The sequence below is a fragment of the Crocodylus siamensis genome, chromosome 3 (assembly GCF_052110815.1).
Source record: "Crocodylus siamensis isolate JL-2025a chromosome 3, ASM5211081v1, whole genome shotgun sequence".
NCBI classification, from domain to species: Eukaryota; Metazoa; Chordata; order Crocodylia; family Crocodylidae; genus Crocodylus; species Crocodylus siamensis.
The window spans coordinates 10,909,268-10,930,120 of NC_143397.1; the positions used below are offsets into that span (position 1 = coordinate 10,909,268).

Here is a 20,853-nt window from a genome sequence, read left to right on the forward strand (position 1 = left end):
GAATAAAAATGATCATACATCTTTTTTTTTCCCCAGCTGGCTTTCCATATGAGTAGCAATGTATATATTTCATGGGTATTGGAGGACAATGTAGCTAGAATGAATAAGGAGATTGTTAGTGGGTTCCACAATTATCATTAATTGGTTGGCAAGGATTTCTAATTTTGAAGGGTAGCCTATTTGAAGACATTTATTGAATGCAGTTGACATTGTAAATCTTAGTTTATTGTAAAAAAGCCCAAAGCAAAAATGGGAATTAATATCTGTAGTATAAGGAACCCGTTTTAAATCCGGGCCTTTATGTGAACACACGTTACCTTGGGCTTACACATTGTAGCCAAAAATGTGGCCCTTTTGGTAAATCCTAGAGGCTCATCTAGAATCCTTAATAAAAACTGAGTGCCCAGGGTTACTGCAAAAATAATTCTTAATTCAGGCATGGAAAACAGTACAGTGAGTGGCTGAGTTCACATGATCACATTCTACCGGAGCAGTTGGAAGCACTTGGATTTACACTTATGAAGTTCCTTTATGTTCCAGGCCGTAAACCAAGCACTAGTCAAGAGAGATTGCTACTATTATTCACTAGGGGTCCTTTTTGGGGATATATTCTTAAGCACTATACACACATCTGGAGAAAAAGGTAGCTCATGCTGCAAACAGTTTATGATCTATATAATTGCAATGACCTGTCTGTAGAATACAATTTCTATAACTATAAAGCGACATAGGGTTCGGGATGAAATATTCTCTGTGGTTGGGCTAATCTACTAATTACTTACTTTACAGATTCCTGTACTTTTTCTGTAGCACCTGCTACTAGCCTCTGTCAGAGGCAGGATACTGCAGTGGATGGACAGCTGGACATACCTGATATGACAGTCCCTATAGTGATGCCTCAAGCTATAGCTGAAAATACCCTGGGAAAGGTCATAGCTCCTACTCCAAATGATCATGTCAGATTTCCTGGTTGCAGTAATAATGCCAAATACATATCGATTCTGTATAGCGTTTGTTGGCTGAAAGACAGCCCATATAGGAGCCGGTGCTAATACAAGAGAAATGACCTCCTCTGTGACTTTCTCATAAGATTCTGGATCTAATCTTAGTCTTTTCTACATTTGCTTGGCTGTACTTCCAATGCAAAAATTATATGAAGTTGTTCAACATCAACGTAGAAAGCTGGGAGGAGTGTTTAGACTCCCATCTGATCTGGCGGGAACATCTGGCACTGGGTGCAGCTCAACATGAGGTGGCTTTGATCCAGAGGTTGGAAGCAAAGAGAGAAAGACGAAAGCAATATGCTGTAAATTTGGACTCCAACTCAGACAACATATGGATCTGTGAAACTTGTAACAAGCTGTGTCACTCTTGAATTGGGCTTGTCAGCCACAAATGGATTCATCAGTCATCTGACTAGACCTCTTACATGTACACCATGATCCAGAGGATCACTAGTTGCCTACTACTAGTACTACTACTACTACTTCTGGTGCGTTCCTAGTCTCAGCCCTAGATCCAAAACCTTTGTCTAGTAAAGGACTTTAGCCTTTTCAATAACCATTCAAGCAACAAGCCCTTATCTAAAATGCACTATTTGTTTCCTAAGCACATTGTGATAACCACTAGAAACTGCACCCCGCTTTGGTGTAAAGTCTTTGATGATCCCCACGAGTCTTCTCATCTGCTTGTAAAACCCCTGCTGGCCCAACTGACAAGAGGTTTGCAGGTCTTTCATGCCTGCTTCCAGTCATGTAGCCACTCTAGTTGAAACACAAGCTTGCCCAGATGCCACTAAAGCTTTTCCTTACTGACTTTTCCCAGTTTGAATTATAGAAGCGAAGGACCGGAAGGGACCTGTAAGATCATCCAGTCCGGTCCCCTGCCACAGGCAGAAAGTTATCGGGCTCAGGCGAGCTCAACAAGTTGCTTATCCAGCCTCAACTTGAACCCCTCCAAGGATAGTGACTGTACCACCCCTGCTGGGAGTGTGGTCCAGATTCTGGTGACCTTTACAGAGAAAAAGTTTTTTCTTACATTCAGCCTGAATTTACCCTCTGTTACCTTATGCCCATTGGTCCTCGTCCTCCCTTGAGCTCAGGGGTTGCATAAATACCACTGCTCAGTTTCTCATCATACTTCCCAACAGCCAAGTAGCATGGGCCTGGATATTCTGTATGGGCTTTTTTTCCTTGAGTCTGTGGACTGGAGGGCACAACCTCATTTTATAAGCAATATTTTATAAACAATACCAGGAAGCTACCAGATAGCAAAGTCTAAAGATACTGTAGATGCGAGTGCTTAAACCAATGGAATGGCCCAGAGGGCAGATCTGGGTTCTGTTAAGGACCTGAAGCATGGTTTTGGTCAAGTTGTTTCATATCTCTGGGCCACTGCTTCTCCCTTGCCTTTATCTGCAGCCATTTAGAATAAATGCAGTTTTCAGCCCCCTTTGCCATTTGTCTTTACAGCTACTAGGTATAAAAACAATTGAGCCCTGATCTAAGTTGCACCTTTCAGGTCCAGCTGTAATACAAATAATTAGGCCATTATGAGGCACTTGGGAGGTACAGTCTGTTAGGAAACCCTCATCCTTATAGCTTGTCCTCCTTAGTCCCCTTACTTATTCTACTTATTCTTGCCCAGAGAAAATTATTGGCACATGTGGTCAAAGTGTAAAGCATGTGGCATCCTCAACTTGGAGACCAAGGACTCTGTTTTCTTTTCTACATACCAATGGCTACCAATGGTGGGCCCTATATGTGCAGGCTCACTTATCCTCCATTGGCTCGCGTTCTCTGGGAGGTTGACTAAGAGTGTCAATGTAGCTCCCTGCTCCAGGCATGTGCTCTCTGACTATTTTTCACCTGTTGACACCGCTCGGACAATGTCACACCTGCTTCAGCTGGTCTTCCAAGCAACCTGAAATGAAGGAAATTAACCACTGAATTGCCACAACAAAAATGCCCCAAAATAAAACAAAACAAGCAGTTTGACTGATATCACTCAAAAATATTTATATATAAGGTGAAACTACACTAGGACAAAATGTGGATCTTTGTCCCCATCTAGTGGCTAGCCCACAGATGAGGTTAATAATCTCATATTGCGTCAGCTTCATGGAGTTAGTCCATTAGCTCAAGGGGTACTGGCATATGCTTTCTGTACTGAAAGTATACCGTTCAAACCCCATTGTGGGCAAAAGTAGGATATATTGTTCAAGCTGTGCCAAGTGCAGAGGAATCCCTAGAAAAGAAAAATAAATATTGATGTAGTCGTGAAATCTCACATCCAGGAGGGTAGCTTCCAATTTTTTCACTTGTACATGCACATAACAATAAATAACTCAAGGTATAAACCCCAGAATAAAAAGCTTTAACACATACATAATTCAGCAGAAAAATTAATTCATTAAGACTCACGGTATTCTTGTTAGATGGAAAGTATTGTCACCATTTGGCAAATGAACAGACAAACAGCAGCTAATGTGGACAGGAATGATGGAGCTTTGTTCATGCCCTAATCAGAGTTTCATGATGTAGGGAGAAAAAATGGATCCTAGAAAATGGAGATACAGCACAAGTTAAAACCAATGACCCAAAGCCACACAGCTGCTCTTTGAGAAAGCTGAGGATGGAGCCTGAGAGACCTCAGTTACACTCCATTGGTAGAGCTTAAAAATAAGGATGTTTTTCAAAAATGGATACTTAATGATAGATAAAAGCTGAATGCTTTTGCCTAATTTTGCTCAAGATGGTGGTCAAACCGCCATTGAGTTCGATGCAGTCAGACCAATGTTGGGTGTTTTTAAAAACTCCATTTGATACTGTTCAGACACCCAAAAGATATGAACATCATCAAGCTCTTGCTGAAGCCCTTGGAAGCTCTTGGGAACTGAGCATTTTCGAAAATCAATCATTAATTTAGATGCCTAAACATGGACTTATGAATACAGTTTTAGGCACCTGTGTTGGAAATTCAAGGCAAACATGTCCATTGAAGACGTGGCTTCTGATATCACAGGTCTCCAGAGAAAAATAAACTAATATCTCTAAATCTTCAAGGTGTTATGCAAATGAGAGAAAAATGTCTACATCTACCCCAGTTACAGATATCAAACTGGCTAGAATCCAATCAAGTGCCATAGAAGAAATTCAAGGTGTAGTCTCAGTGCGAGTGTTTGGATCTATTTGGGAAAACAGTTCCTAAATATATACATTTATTTACCAAATGGAAGCATTCTGTAGACCATGTACACACTTTGTAATTAAAAACTAAAATATCACCAAGAGAAATAATGTTTTCAATAAAACACAACAAAAAAACCTTTCTCCAAAAATAATATTAAATAAGAAGCGTAAAAAAATTGAGCCATCTGAAGAAATTTATCCTTAGAACAAGAGCACAGACTAGACTACCAAACAAACCAATCTGTGTATAAATGTGAAAAATACTGTGAAAGCAATGAAAAGAATAGGGGGGGAAATTTTCTTGAAAACTAGCGGCTTGGAAACCAAAAATAGTTTGATTTGATCACCTGATGTTCCTCAGAGGATTGGAAAATGGAAATTCTGTCATGTGGGTCTACTTCTTCATCTTCTACTTCATCTCCTGTTACCCCAGTGCACTTAAAGAACATACTCAGATAACTAGTTTGGGTCTCATGGTTTAGCTCTTTATCAGGGGCTTTAATACATATGATAAATATTGCCTTCCATCATCTTCATTTCTTTTTGTGAAGAAAAGACACATGAGACATGAAGGCCCATCTCCTTAAAATTCTAACACTCATTGATGGACTCTAGGCCTAAAGGCTCAACTCAGGTCATGATGTTGCACTGCATACGGGGATTTGTAGTCTTCTAGGACAGAAGTTACACACAAACTGGTTGAAGTGATCAGAAACTGGTTTAAGCCTGTAACAGAGCTGAAGTGCAGTGCACATAAATCAGCTTCAAAATGGCTGAAACTGGTTTAAGATAAATCTGGTTGAATATCAGACCTAACTGATTTGGGTCAAACCGGTTTATGAAACTTCTGCCCCAGACCCCTTCCTGGTTCAAGTTAAATCACAGTCCCCCAGCATGTTTTGCAGCCTTGGGCTGGACAGAGAGCAGGGCTGGCCCACCCCTCTGCTCCTGAGCTGGAGCAGTGAGGGCTGGCTGACAAGAGGCTGGGGGAGGCAAGCCCAACTGGGGATGCTCCCCTCCTCCCCAGCAAACTCTGGCTGAGGTCTGGGGCCAGGGAGGGGGGTTAAACACCCCTTCCCCCACTCAAACTTACTGCTGGCTGCAACTGTGGACTACAAATCCCAGAGGCACCTGGAAGCAGGAAATGGAAGTGATGAGCAACTTGCAGAGTCTTGCTGCTGTAAGTCTGAACTGCAAATCCCAGAGAGCCACTCCAGGCATGTGGCTGCAATTCCTGAATCAAAGGTAAATGTCTGTTCACTTTTGTTTCAATTCAGTCTGTGCAGTTTAGACTAACCTGCAAAGACTGAATCAATTCAACCTTGATATTTTTGACGGTCTGTACTTAGCCCTTGGGTGTATCTTAAGATTAAATATAGTGGGATGCAATTTCTTTCCTCTTCTGCAAACTTATTTTTCACTTTGGGCTTCTAGCAAGGAACTACATTTCTTTTTCTAGGGAAGTTCCAAGACACCATTTGTAGAAAGCACCTGCAGTTGGTATAAATCATTGTAGCTCTAACTTCAGGTAGGCTAGTTCAGACCGGCAAAAGATCTGCCCCGTCATAGCTTTTTAAATCCCAAACATAGACAATTTATTGTTCTAGTTTTATTAATACATATGAAACTTTGCTTTCTTATAAGGATTCATAGAAGCTGGATATTCTGTACCTGATATAAAATGTCTCAATAAATTACAGAGTTTGGAGACTGAAAAATCTACTCAACCATTGTAATTGCTCAGATCAGTGGTGCTTTCATTTCAGTATCCTCTCTGTTGGGATCCTACAGAAGAAGAAATAAAAATCCCCATTGTGGACAATTAGGTAACATTCTTGCTATAGTTTCCAGCTAAACCTCCGCTACATAACAGTCACATGCCTTGAAGCATGAAGGTTTATATCCATTATACTTTCATTCTATTTAATGAAACTATGCATGTTGTTAACTGTTTAAGTATCTAACCCTTTTCCCCTTCAACCTCTTGGTTCAATGGTATCTCATGGCAGAGGTACACAAGAGAATTAAACACTTGAATTAATTTTCAATTTTCTGTTTCTCAGTTTCAATGGATATCATCTTTTATATTAAGGCCAATAAGGTTGTTGTATTTCTGCCTTCTCTCTGCTGTTCATGATGTTTTATACCCTTATTGTGTCCTTTCTCTACCTCTCCAGTTGCCTGGGTTTGTTTTCTGCCTTCTGCAGTTCTTTTAAATGATTTCGTGCATCCTCCCCACATTGTGCCATTCTACCATTTTGCAGTTTACTGGATCAGTAATTACTGTATTCAACAATATGTATCTTTTGAGGGCCCCTTCTTTTTAGCCTTTTAGAATCATAGAAATTAGGGTCAGAAGGGACCTCAGGAGGTCATCTAGTCCAACCCTCTGCTCAAAGCAGGACCAGCCCCAACTAGATCATCCCAGCCAAGGTTTCAAAACCTCTAAGGATGGAGATCCACAACCACTCTGGGTAACCTCTTCCAGTGCTTTACTACCCTCCTAGTGAGAGAGTTTTCCCTAATATCCAACCTAAAGTTCCCTTGCTGCAACTTGAGACCATTGCTCCTTGTTCTGTCACCAGGACCAGAAACAGGCATGGGTGAAGCAGGCAGTTGCCCAGGACCTGGACAGAAAGGGGGCCCAAAAATGGCAATTTTTAAAAATTATTATTATCATTATCTCTGGAGAAGGGGGGCCCAATACTAAAAGTTCATCCAGGGCTGCCAGGAGTCTAGGTATGGTGCTGTCTGTCACCTGCCACCACTGAGGACAGTTCAGCTCCATCCTCTTCCAAACCCCACTTCAGGTAGTTGAAGGCTGCTATTACACCCCCTCTTAGTCTTCTCTTCTCCAGACTAAACAAGCACAGTTCCCTCAGCCTCTACTCACAAGTCATGTACCCCAACCCCTTAACCCTTTTTGTTGCTGGACTTTGACTTTCTCCTTTTGTCCACAGCCATTCTGTAGTAAGGGGCCCAAACTGGACATAGTACTCCAGATGTGACCTCACCAGTGCCGAGTAGAGGAGAATAATCACTTCCCTTGATCTGCTGCTTACTAATGCAGCCCAGTAGGCTGTTTGTTGATGTCTCTCTGAATCCTAGCCCTACCCTCCAGTGTATCTACTACTCCTCCCAGCTTTTGTCATGTTGCAAACTGACCGCTGGTCCTATTATCTGGTTGCTTACCATATGACTGCTTCATCGCTGTAGCAGATCTTGGGAGACATTCTGACAAAGGCTTTCCCAAAATGCAAAAAAAATCCATCCTTCTTTCCTCCTGGTATGCTGTTATGCTGACACACAGATAACTATAACAGAATGGAGAGGTGTGATTTTTTTTTTCCCCCCTTTTCAGAATCCATGCTATTTTGTCCCTATTACATCACATCCTTCCATGTATTTTTAACCACTTTATTTGGTCATGTAGTAAATCCCTGCAACAAGCAGAATTTCTACCCTGCTTTGATACAGCACAACCATACTGAATATGATCTACTTTACTTTCTATCTGGTGTTTGTTTGCCTCAGCTTCTATATTCTGGGTGCTTGTCCCTTTCAGTTCCATGCTTCTTTCTAAGTTTGGTTTTGGCTGTTGAATTGACTGTCCCTTATCTGAGAAGGCAACTATATTCCTAACAGTTTCTCAGGGTGAGATTACAAGTTACAATTAGACCATGTTAAGGGCACTTAAAGCTTAAACAGTTGCACATTAAGACTCATTAACAAGTGTTACGTGCCCTCTAGGCATTTTAAAGTTATGCCAGTTTGGGTGAGGATTATCTTTGAGCTGGGCTGCATAGTTTGAATTAATTTCTGGCTGTTCACCTGACATAAAACCACCAATTTGCAGTCCTCCAGTATCCCATCAGACACTGGTCCCAGGCGGTCTATCATCCAGCATGCCATGGCCCTGGACTTACAGGTGGTGACAGCCAGGCAGCTGGTGAGTGGGAGGAGGTTGAGTAAGAAGGGAGGGGAGTAGTTGTGCATAGAGATGCCAGGCCACTTCCCCCTCTTCCTGCCCTGTGATGACCGCCGCTACCCCACAGCAGCCCTTTCATACCCTGGATCACCACTCTATTGTTGATCAGATGATCAGCCCAAGGTTGCCACAACTGAAGGGAGGTTAGGAGATGGGAGAAGAGAAGCTGCTAGGCAGCTGTGGAGCCCATTGGGTGCTAGATCCAGAGTTGTGGGGGTGGCATGGAGCCTGGGAATAGGGAAGGGAGGGGAAGCCCCACTTCTGCAACTCCTGCTCAGGCTGATTGAGGCAGCAGGGCAGTGATCTGGGGATGAAGGGCTGATCAGGGGGTGGAGGGGTGATCTGGGGGCTATTGGGGAGCAGCAGAAAAGTCTGAGGTGCAGACGGGCTTATTGGGGGCTGGGAAAGTGATGGCAGCAGTACAGGGCCCCTTGCCCCCCTCCCATCTTGGCCTGAATTTGATTTTATGGGTGAGATTTTGGACTTTGCAGGAAAGGAAAAAAGGATTTTGGTTAAGAGGAATTTATGAGTAAAACATTAGTGAAAGCAGCTGAATATACAAATCCTTGAAGCAGACCCCAAATTCACTCTCTCTCTCTGGCTGCCTTTTCCCCACTGTCTCTTGGGTAGTCAAGATCATTCTAGATCACCAGCAACTAGTTAATGGCATACATCTTCTTCTAACACAATGGCTGAGCTTGTGCACCCAAATCTGCTGTCCCACACAGAATTCCCAGCAGCTTCACTTTCATTGCATCCAATAGACAACCTGGTCTCAGTCTTGAGCCAGTGCTCCAGGTGGTCAATGTAGTAGGCAAAGGTGTACCATCATGCAAGGAAAAGTGTTCATCTCCAAGCTTAGATAGCTACTTCCACAAAACTCCCAACCCTTTCCATTTTATCCCTTTGCATAACGGGTGTTGAGTGATAGTACTGATGTTACATACAAGCAAGTAGAGTTGAGTTCTTTACCTCATTTGTGTAACATAAATGTACATTGGTAATGGTTCACCAAAGCCTAGTGACTTATTGGGCTAGTGTGGCAAGGACATGCCAGCCTCCATAACCAGAAGCACACAAGGGAAGTGATGTGGCTAACATTACATCAGACCATCTTTAACACCCCCCCAACACACAATTTGCCCCCACCCCCAGTCCTAATGACCAGGTATGTGTTTTCAGTTAGGGATGGCCTTAGCAAGAATCTAGAGTATGAGTCAAATGCATACTTTTGAAGTTATAGCGAGACTGCCACCAAGCCCTACAAATGCGCATTGCATGTCGTCTGCAATCACCCACTTCGTTGGTTCTGATTTCACTGACATACACTACCTCTGGAGGCAGTGACTGGGTTAGCATCAACACAGTGGTCCCCAGAGTCTAATAAAAAGCAAGCGCTATGAAACTGTTAGTCACCTAAGAAATAATGGTGATGACTGCTATATAGATAAATGAAAGGAGAGGCTGCTTTCATTTGTTTTAAAATCTGGGATGGTCATGTAAGCTGACTGTTGGATTCTTCATCATTTCAGACCTATAAATAAAGCTTGGACATCTTTCTAAAAGCAGTGCTTTGCAGCAGCCACAAATGATTAGGCTCGATGCAGAAATAGCTGTGTGACATTCCAAGGCCAGAGTTGTGCAGGAGGTCAAGCTAGAGGATCATAACAGTCTTGTCTGGCCTTAAAATGTATGGATTCTTGGCCTAAAGCTTCCTTGAATATTTACCTAGTTTAGAAATATAGGCTTGGACAGGATTTCCTGGGTCTCAAAGTTCAGCCTTCTGCTATTCAACCCATCATCTCATATAATTCCTCTCATAAGCTGATCTAACTCCTTAAAAGTAGTTGGCTTTTGGATCCCGTTGTTCCCAGGAAAAAGTAGCTCCAGAGCCTCACTGCTCTGGTGGTTAGACACCTTCTTCTATTTCCAGCCTCAGCGAATTCATGGGCAGTTTGTATCCACTTGTTTTAGGACTAGTACCATCCAATAAGCTACCTCTTTTTTTTCCTCCCTGATATACACATAGATAGCACTGATACTTCCTTCCAGTTTCTGGCTACTCTAAATGAGCCAAGTCCAGTGAGTCGTCTCTCATATATTAGCCTTTCCCTTCCCCTGACCATCCTCATAGCCCTTCTCTGCACCTGCTCCAGTTTGCATTCATTGGTCGTAAACATGGTTGCCCAGAATTGTACGTGGTATTCCACCTAACGTCTTCCTAGTCGTGAACATAATGATATTGCCACCCCGCCATCTACGATGAAAATTCATTCTAGAATCACATCTGCCTTTTTCAAAGGTGTCTTGCTAAGCATCCCATGTTAGATTCCCATAAGTCCCCCTATTAGAAAGTAAATTATTGTTATTAGTCCCTATATTCAGGAATTCACAATTTGCACCATTCAATTTCATCCCATTTGTGTTACTCCAGCCCTCAACGTTGTCCAGCTCTTTCTGTGTGATTTTTTTTTTTTTTCCAAAGCTCCTTTGCACTCATGATGCCTTTTAACATTGTGTCACCAATACACTCTCACTTTCCATGCAGGGGTCACTAATGACAATATTAAACAAGATCAGTCTTAAGACTGACCCCGAGGAACTTCTCTCCAGCCTGATACCTTCTCTTTCAGCACTGGTCACTGCTGTCTTATGCTAATTCCCATCTCTTCCAGCTTTGGAAAGAATTTCCCACATGGCACCATATCAAGTGCTTTACTGAAGTCCAGATGCATACGCTTTTCTTTATTCTGTTTAGTCTACTGTGCCCCGGGCCTAGAAAGCAACAACTTGTGTTCCTCTGTGTACCTCTGAGTCTGCAGACACGCTGAGCGCTTGCAGTGCTGTTCCATATTAACAGGCGATTGATTTTGCATATTTAGCAGATTTAACTTCACAATCTTGAATATATAATTTTTTTTCTGTTGCCACATTTGCATGATTCTTGGCTTGCTTTCCAATAGGTGTGCTCAGCGCACCAAAAACATACATTCTGCAAAAACGGCACCTTGAGCTCATCAACCTTTCTCTCCAGAAGTACATACCACTGGGGCCACCTGCTGCACAGTTCATAGCTGCAGTCCACTTGCAAGTCTCCCATCACTGCTCCTCCCCATAGATCATTAAACACCAAAAACCCACCAGGCTTCATAAGCATCTGACTCGACTCTTCCAGAGGCAGGGCTGTGGATGAACATCTTTGCTCCTTAGAGGCAAATGCAAAATTGCTGCAGCAGGAATAATTGGTTATTAGTTTCTGGCTGTTATCGGAGAAGCACTAGGCTAGGGGTCAGTAATATTTTTGGGCAGAGTGTCCAAAACACCCATAACCTTGACTTGGAAGATGTCGATGTACCGGGGTGGATGGCAGGGTAGCTGTGAGGGGCCCGTCCTTGTTGTGGCAGAGCAGCCCCAGTTGCTTCCCTACCATCCACCCTGAGCCATGCGTGTCAAACAAAATGTCTTTGCGTGCCACGCTCCAGCACCTATGCTGAGGGTCGCCTACCCCTGCACTAAACCTATAAAGGACATGCAGCTTCAAAATAAGTGTCTGCCTCTTACATGTTAAAGCACACCCAACCATAACCATGCCTTCAAAGGGTGATGTTTTCCCCTCCCATTACAAGACCATTGAGTTCACTCTGCTACTCCAGACAAAGAGGGAGGACCTACTGCCGCTCGTAAGGCGTTCTGTTCCCTGCGTGAGCCTACTGGATTTCCTCTGCAGTGCTGCCAGCTGTTGCTGGCCCCAAGAGACAGCAGGGACAAAACACAGTTGGGATCATGGCTGTAGAGCTTAGCGCTGATGTTTCACTGATGTCCTAATCGGCAGTACGGAGGAAGTTTCACCTGGGGGGTAGAGTATGTTATGCTACCAACTTCGTAGCTTTAATTAGAGAGGGTTTCACCCTGCTTTTCATTTTAAAAGATATTTTGTCTAGCCACTTGAGTGTGAGGGTGCACTAGACAGACAGCACCTTGATGGCTGGGTAGGGATGGGGAATGTTCATGCACACCTGGGGTTTGAAAGGCTTCAGTTTGTCCCCATTTTACAAGCAGTCCACCCTGCACCATGCCAGTGAATATCAGGGGGCATACAGCTCAGACTGGGGTTCTAGTTCCAAAATAAAACCAGGAATCTTGAATAAGTATGCAGTCTGTGTAAAAGCTTTTTTGCAAGGCTCTGCAGCCTTGGCAAATGTGCAGAAGGCTACTTTTCCTGAAGCCAAAGTTAGAAAGCTATATATGTTCACACATCTGGTGCCATCTGGCTTGTACTAAAACCCATCCATATATTTTCCATATGCTGTGAGGCAGTTTGAGTGTCTAAAAGTTAATCATAGAAGTGAAAGAGAGAGAAGAGACCTATAATGTCATCTTTTCCAACCCATTCAGGATTGATTCCTTGCAGTGTACTTGACAGGACAGCTGGGCAAATCATGGAATTTTTGGTTTGGTAAATGAATGGGAAATTGGTGGAAAACAATTCATTCAGGTTAAACCAAAGCATATTTTTTGTTTAACCCCCCCTCCCCCCCCCCCGAATTTCATTTGATCAGAACTGAAGTGTTACGTTTGACTCCTCCAAACTACAAGTTTTTGTTCATTTCATGCTTAACTCTGTAAACAGTTTCCTTTTTATTTTATATGAGGGTTGTTGTTTTTTTTAAAAAAAAAGCTATATATGGCAAATCACAAAGCCTTGCGTCGAAACAATTACGATGAAACATTTGAACATTTCCAAAGTGAAATATTTTATTTTAAAATGCTTCCATTTCTTCTTTCAAAAATTCTCCCCACCCCATAGCTTTTGTCGGCTGAAACTCAAGATTGTTTGACCTGAGGTCACAAATAGTTTTATTCCCCCTAGGAATTGAAATATTCAACACATTTATTAATCACCAAAACATTTTGCTCTGTTTTCTTCCAGTCTTTAATTCGGCAAAGGTGTACATGAAGGACATTAAAACTTTCCCCCATTTCTGCAGAGACTACTCCCTAAAAAACTCCTTGTTCCGAATTTGTTTTTCTGTCCTAAATCTTCCCGTGTTTGATTTTTCTCATTCCCTTGGAATGTCCTAAACAATTTCTCTTGCGGGAGACAGGTACTGCTGATACATCAACTTTCAGACATTGAAATTGTCCAGTCACTTGCAAGACACATAAGCAGCTTTTTCTTTTTCAAAGCCAGTCTGTGGCAAGTGTACAGCATGTCTACACTTTCTGCCAACTGATGGCTAGACACTACAGCAGATTAAACAAATTAGCGGTACGTCTCTTCCAGTGCCTGGACTCACTCTGTACGTACCCTGCCTGTCATTGCTGCAGGACTTGATCTAGGACCTTCAGGGACTGGAGACTACCAAATCACCGTGATGAGATAAGAGGAACTGTCATTTAATTGTACAAACAAGAGCTATGGTAGGCTTGTCTGGTTTAAAATTGCTCGTTACAAACCTGACAGCTTTATTCTACATCTCAGTGCAAAAAGATTATTAAGTGTTTTCTTTTAAATGAGCTACGGCCCAGGTAGAAATGTAATGACAAACCGTCAAGCTGATCGTTTTAGTAGCTTATCCTTCAAAAAAAATACTTCATATGGATCAGTGGAAGGGAGAGTAATTTCTTTCTAACCAAATTAGTTAGAAAAGAAAGGCTTCTTAAATTGCCTGCTCCCTGTCCTAGCTAACATAAGAGTGATCCTATGGTATACTTAGCAGTGCTTTGTCTAATTTGAAATGTCCCATGTGCTGGATCTTCTACTACATCAGTTGAAGACTATTCATCAACCAAGTAGATCTCATTTCCAGGAGAATTTCCCTGGAATTCAATCAAATGTTCACTAATCCAATCCCATTATCCATAGATTTCTAGGCTCAGAAGGGACCTTGTAGATCATCGAGTCCAAGCCCCTGCTCCAGGCAGGAAAGAGCACTGGGGTTAAATAACTCCAGCTAGGTGCTTCTCTGATCTCTTCTTGAATACCTCCAAGGTAGGGAACAGCACCACCTCCCTTGGGAGCCCATTCCAGATTTTGGCAACCCTCACCATAAAGAATTTCCTCTTGATGTCAAATCAGATATCCCAAGTGCTCCCCTTCCTCATAGCTAACAATCTTCTAACATTTGTGTTGTCAGAACTTTTTCCCTTGCTTACCTCTTACATAATTATACGTGCTCGAGTGCACACGCGCACAATGTAGATCTTTTAATCTCTCCTTGTAAATCTATTCCTACAGTTACTTCATCAGAAAAAAAAGGAACTAATGTCAACTCTCTCCAGCCTCCCAACATCTTTCTGGCAATAAAATACCATAGCATGAATAAGCTTTCCAGGTCCAGATATAATTATAGCTGATGCAAATGGACTACTGTGCCTTTCTGCATGTATCCCTTTCACTCTACTTCCTTATACCTCACCTATGTTGTCCAGCAGTCTGATATGGCCAGTCCTCTACCCCAAATCAAAACATTGCTGCTGAACTGGCTTCTCCCTCACACTGCATATACGTATGTCACTTCTATGGGCTAAATTCTGTTGCATTTACTCCCATTCACTGCCACAGACTACACAGCGTTGTCACAAAGATAATGTAAGGCAAAGTTTGTTCTTGGGATTCTCTGAAAACGTAGTATTTGCTTCAAAAATAATACAGTGCACAAATGGAATGAGATAGTTGTATCCAGAGATGCATTGCCAAGAAACCCTTTTGCATAAGTTATATATGACAGAACAGCAGACAGTGAGAGGCCATGTTTTCAAAAGCACCATGTGATTACTCAGGCCTTGGTTTTTGAATGCCCAGATTGAGGCTTTTAATGGGAACCTGATTTTCAAAGTACTCGGCACCTGATTACTGAAATCTGGGATGAAAGGTTCCATAGAAGCACAAGGTTTAGCTATTGTCCTTCAGAAGCACAACCCTTTTTCTATAATTATCCAAAATTTAACCAAACCTCTGATCCTATAGGATTTCTCTTGTTCACCCTTATATTTCTTGAAGTCCTTGCAACTCTCCTCCATATCACTAACTGGGCTGACAGTTGATGGCGATACAAACCTTTGGTAGGGTTACACTGAGATGGGAAAAGCAGATGCTTAAGAGGCAGTCAGCTACAACTCTGGGGACTGTCAGAAGGGTTTGCGCTAATGTAAGCTTTCTTTGTACAGAAAGAGATGAGGTCCATGTCAGGGTGTTGAAAGTTAATCTTTCCATAATATCACAGTCCATGAAGCCAATCCATAGATGCACAGTTTCTTTTGGAAGATGCCAAGTGCCCTCAACTCTTGGTGGAGTTAAAGGAAGCTAAACTGCTCAATAATTGTGGCATCTGGACTTACTTGTTTAACTCAAATGTTCCTGAATTACTGGAATTGTTAAACTAGTGCTAGGTATGCACATGGCAAGCATTTTGATTTTTCTCTTCCCATATCTATTAACTTATTTTGTAATATATTGAAGTTTCTGTATCGACCTTCACTGTCATGGTTTTGTGCTGTTAGTACAGTACCCCCTCGCACCGTGCATGTTTCAGAGCAGAACAGTAGGTAGCAATCATATGATGCACGATTTCCTTGATCAGGGACAGCCAGGGGCCTCATGCCCAGCACTGAAAACTTACTTTATTCTTCTGTTTGAAGATCCTATGAGTCTATGTGCATGTTCATTATCAGGAAATAGTCCTTAGCGATACATGACTATTCACAAATAAACCGACGGTTAATTTTTACCACTCAATGCTGGTGTCTCACAACGTGAACAGGAGTGCTAAATCGCTGGTTTCAGATTGGAAAACAGTCCACAGAGTGCAGAGGGCAAGACGGACATTGCACTATCAATGAAACAGTCCTACAAGGACTCTGTGGAGAGTTCCCTTCCATGTGTGCATAGTCATGACATAGGCAGCACAGGCTGCTTTACCGGTACTTAACCTAGAAGACTAAGAGATGCATAGGGTTGGGCTTTGTCTGCTCATTTCAGTAAAGAACATTGCATTTTTTATTACAGCCAGTTCCTATCTCTTCTTTGTGCTGAGGGACACCCCAATACCAGGGGCTTATCTCTAGGTTGGAGAGGTAAGGGAAGGTTTGGCTGGTTCCCTACAACGGGATCCAAGGATATCTATACTTCAAGAGTCCATCCCTGTAAAATCAGGGAGGAAGTCCAGGTACATGGGTAGTCAAGGAACTTCGTATTGGAGACCGGGTACCAAACATCAAAGGATTTGCTCACCCTTAATGTCTGGCTGCTGGGAAACCTGTTTGAACTTGCACCATACCTACTAGCAGTTCTTCCTCCCCATTAAAATATACTTCCACCCTGATACAATTAGGCGGAGAGAGAGAAAGGTCCAACAGAAGCAAGATAAAATTCAATAAGGAACCAAACAAAAGCACTGTACTTAAAATGGAATGATCAAATGCATAAATGCAAAATGATGACTGAGTGACTAAGCTACAATAAGCAGAAAAGGACCTGGGAATGACAATGGATCACAAGTTAATTGTGAGCGAACAGCATGATATTTCTGAAAGAAAGAAAATAAAATACTGGAATGCCTTGAAAGGAGGGTTGCATGCAAGTCATAGGAAGCAATTCATCCGCTCCATTTATCACTTGTGAGGCCTTACCAGGAACATTTATGCCTAATTTGGGGGCACCACAGCTCAAGGAAGCTGTGGACCAAATGGAAAGAGTCCAGAGGACAGCAACAAAAATCCTGGGGATCCAGAAAATAGAACATGAAGAAAAGTTGGAAAAACTGGGATTACTCAGTCTAGAGAAGAGAAGACTGTGATGGGAAAGTGGAGTGGATATGATAACCGTCCTCAGATAAAATAGGGCTGTTGTAGAGGAGATGACAATCAATTGTTCTCAATATCCATCACGATACAAATAAGTAATGGTCTTAAATTGCAAAAAGGAAGACTTATGTTAGCCGTTACAAGCAACTTTTATAACTCCGAGGGTAGTTACAGGGCGGAACAGATTACCTAGAGAAGTTGTGGGATCTCCATTGTTGAACGTTTTTACATGCAGTTTAGACAGACGTTTGTCTGGGATGTCTTAGGGATGATCCTGCTTTGAGCAGAGGTTCAGGCAAGGCGACCTCTGAAAGTCCCTTCTACCCCTGTTTTTTCCATGATTCTATGAGAGTCTGTCTTCTGTGGTTTGTTCATCGTCTCAGGGACCATGTTGAGAGCCTGGCAATGCTGGGGTCATCCTGAGGAAAGTAGCTGAGATTTGCTTCCCAGATTTTGATAATTCATTAGGAGTGTGATGCTCTCCTGGGACACCTGCTCACTTTTTTAAAAACAATTTCATGTAGTTATATTTCAAAAATGTACTGGCTTCCAGCTACTACAACCACATCAACATCTGTTACCTACATCAGTTGCTTCCCAGCGAGGGATGCATGAAGCTCAGCAATTTCAGCAATTTTATTTCACGTGAGGGATGTGTGCAGCTATTGTATTTTTTCTCCAATTTTTCCTTTCCCTGGCTTGAATGTGTTGAGTTTCTAGTTATGATACCCGGATTCCCCTGGTCTGAAATCCGGCACTTTATTAGACATACAGGCTGCTAACATAGAGATGCGACCTGAGGATATTCAGCAGACAGCCATTTGTGGCACTTTTCTCAGAGCTCGAAACCGCAACTGGATCCAGCTGCTAGTGTACTTCCTACTCCCACCAAATCTCTTAACAACATGGCACTAGTGTAAATGAACCTAAGAGCAAAGACAACCCCAAAGGAAACCATTATGCTTTTCCCTGGATTCAATCAAAGCCCATAAATCCTACCAGATTTACTTTAAATTGAATCCAGGTCTCTCAACACAACCTCAGCATAAAACCCAGGCTCGCTTTGGGTGAGCCTGTCCCGTGTTAATTGTATCGCTTTGTATATGGATGATGTGTCCCCTCTGTGGTGGGCCATCTCCTGCATGCTCTCCCAAATGGTACCGATCTTGTTCACCCATCTAACTGCGTTGTCACTTGAGGATGGAAAGGTGCAGCAGTTCTCCACTACATATTCGACCATCTGTACTGCTACTATTCAGGCACACAGTATTGTAACAGCATCTGGTCAGCCTGGGACCCTCTTCAGTGGGAAATTAAAATAAAGCCTTCTATTGCTCATGGCAAACACGACTGTAACTTCATCTTAAGCAGTACAGGCTTCTGGTTTTAAATACTGAGGGTCAGGGCTTTATCCCAAATGAGCATTAATGGTAGAGATCCATGCATAATGAAAACTGAAGTCACTCTGTTAGATTCCTTGTTTTTTAAAAAATGGTAATTAGTGGGTTAAAACTTACCATGATCAAGGCTTCTGATCTAATGGATTTAGTATCAGCTTGGAGTCGGGAAGAGCTGCTTATATTCTTACTTCTTTGGCTATTGATGGTGGTGTGGGTGGACAGCACCTAAGCGCTGGCTGCTCATCACCTGAAGCAATGCGCAGATGAGGAGGAACTGTTTTGATCCTCCAGTCAGAGCTACAACAGACTCAAAACGGGTCACACACTATCACCCAGTGATTCCTGTATCAAGCCAAATTATTTTTGAGATATAGGATACCTTTTAAAAAGGTATTTAAAGCCTCTGTGTTATGGAGAAGCTGCCCTTTTCCTAGACAAGTTGTTCTAACCAGGGCAGTTACCTCCACTGGTAACACATAGCACCTTTTTCCAGGAGCGTGACGTTAAAAAATCTCTTATTCTCAGAAAATCTCTTCCTGGTGGAAGTGCCTCTTCACCTTCTCTTGGATAAACTAAATACATTAAATTTCATATACTTTCCGCTGCACAAATAATGGCTTCTGCATTAGAATCTGGGTTTTGCTGCTGTCTTTTTATTTGCCCAAGAGCGCTGTAGCTGAAATTTTTCAAAATTTAGTGCCTCAAATTAGGCTCATGGATCCATATTTAGGAATCTAACGTATGTGACCTGAATTTCAGAGGTCCCTAGCACTTTTCACTCCCATTTAAGTCTGCATTAAATTAAGCCAGTTAGATAGATGGTATGCACCTATCTTGAGATGCCCCTGTTTCTCTGTTTTTCCCAAAATACGGGCAGTACTTACCCTTTCACTGAGCAATACTTCAGACTGGAGATTTAACTCCATGTCTGTGTTTCTCACTAATACTAGGATATTTGATTCTGGGAATTGAAATTGGGTGCATGCCTCTTCATGGGGGTTGTTGCAAGAACAATTTGTTGAAATGGGAACATCTTTTATTTTTCCTTCTGGAGACAAATAGGTCACAACATTCAGCTTAAGAAAAACAAGTCCATCCGGCAGTGTCAGTAAGCAAGCATTGGAGATTGATGCTGATGTTCTCCAAGTGCCGGAATTCATTTTGCAGAGTTTGTCACTTTTCTAATTGAAAAAGCTGTCTTGGCAACATTTAGCAACTAAAAATATCCGGTGATGAAGTACAAAAAAAAAAAACAAAGCACCAAACATTCAGGAGCAGACATCTGCTGCCCAGAGTTATAGGGCCTTACAGCAAGGGCACGGCTGCCACGGCTGAGGTATACGCCCAGGTATTCTGGCTTCTGAAATGGCGCAAGATTTTTCCTGCAAGAAAAAAAATTGGAGGGTTGTGATCAGTGGCTGGATATATAGAGCATGTGTGGGGAGGCTTTATAAGCATCAATATTTCCCCTGCACACAAATGAAAGAGTTTTACCTGATACTACAGAATATAAAATATTTAATAAAGCATAATGAGGCACCTGTACTGCAACATTGTGTTTGCTGTTTTAATTTCCCCCAAACTTCTCCATGCACCATTCTGTTTTGTTGCTGGTTTATCCTTACTGAACAAGAAAAATCTATTGAATCTTTCTAGATTCCAAGTGCAAAGAGCCATTTATAACAACTGATTTTGTTTTTGTTTGGGGTTTTGTTTTTTGGGGTTTTTTAAGTAACTGTTTCAATGAAATTTTCATCAAGAAGGTATCTCAGGTTAGGAACTACCCTGATATGCCTGATCCAGAGCATGGTCTTCAGCCTGGGTGTCTCATGGGTGCCTGCCTTAACAACCAGGCTGTGGGCTAAACACTTTTAATGACAAATTTGCAAAAAGCTCTCATTACAGGGTGGAATCAAGATAAATTCCCGAGCCTCCCTATTTTTAATGAAATGGCATTCCTGTTTTCTGGCCACTGTGATTGTGAGAGGAAAACGTGCTGATCTTTTCCATCATCGAGAAAATCCAAGAATTGAAAAACAAAGGAACTGATATTTGAGGACGTCATAAAAGTTGCACTGGGCTCAAAGCATTGTTCTCATCAGATTAACAGTACCGTGTATTTCATCCGAACATAACCTTTCATTCAATCAAAATAACAAAGTCTTTCCTGGGTTTGATTTTTATGCACCAAATGAAAGTGCTATAAAACTTAATTGCAACCTATATTCTTCCTAGATATGCAGTATATGAATTTTTAAGATTGAGAGTGTAGTAAGTCATTTAATGTAAAAAGAACCTAAAATATTAAGTAACAACAACAAAAAAGAATGAAATCAGGATATATTTAATACATTGTAACTCAAAAAGGCTTTTCCCTTTCCCCTCCAGCTTGGAGGGTTTTTTTTCCTTTGCATTCAGAGTGAACTTAGCAGGTTTCAGACCAAACCAGTTTTCCAAGCCAAAATAACAA

General features: G+C 42.0%; 1 long non-coding RNA gene across 1 annotated transcript in view; it reads right to left on the reverse strand.

The window, feature by feature from the left end:
* Positions 1 to 19,453: 19,453 nt before the first annotated feature.
* The window catches only part of LOC149867975 (uncharacterized), a 55,925-nt gene continuing 54,525 nt past the window's right edge, over positions 19,454 to 20,853 (reverse strand). Inside the window, exon 3 of the long non-coding RNA XR_016440940.1 lies at positions 19,454 to 19,765. This is a non-coding gene — a long non-coding RNA (uncharacterized LOC149867975). The remainder of the gene's footprint in view (positions 19,766 to 20,853) is intronic.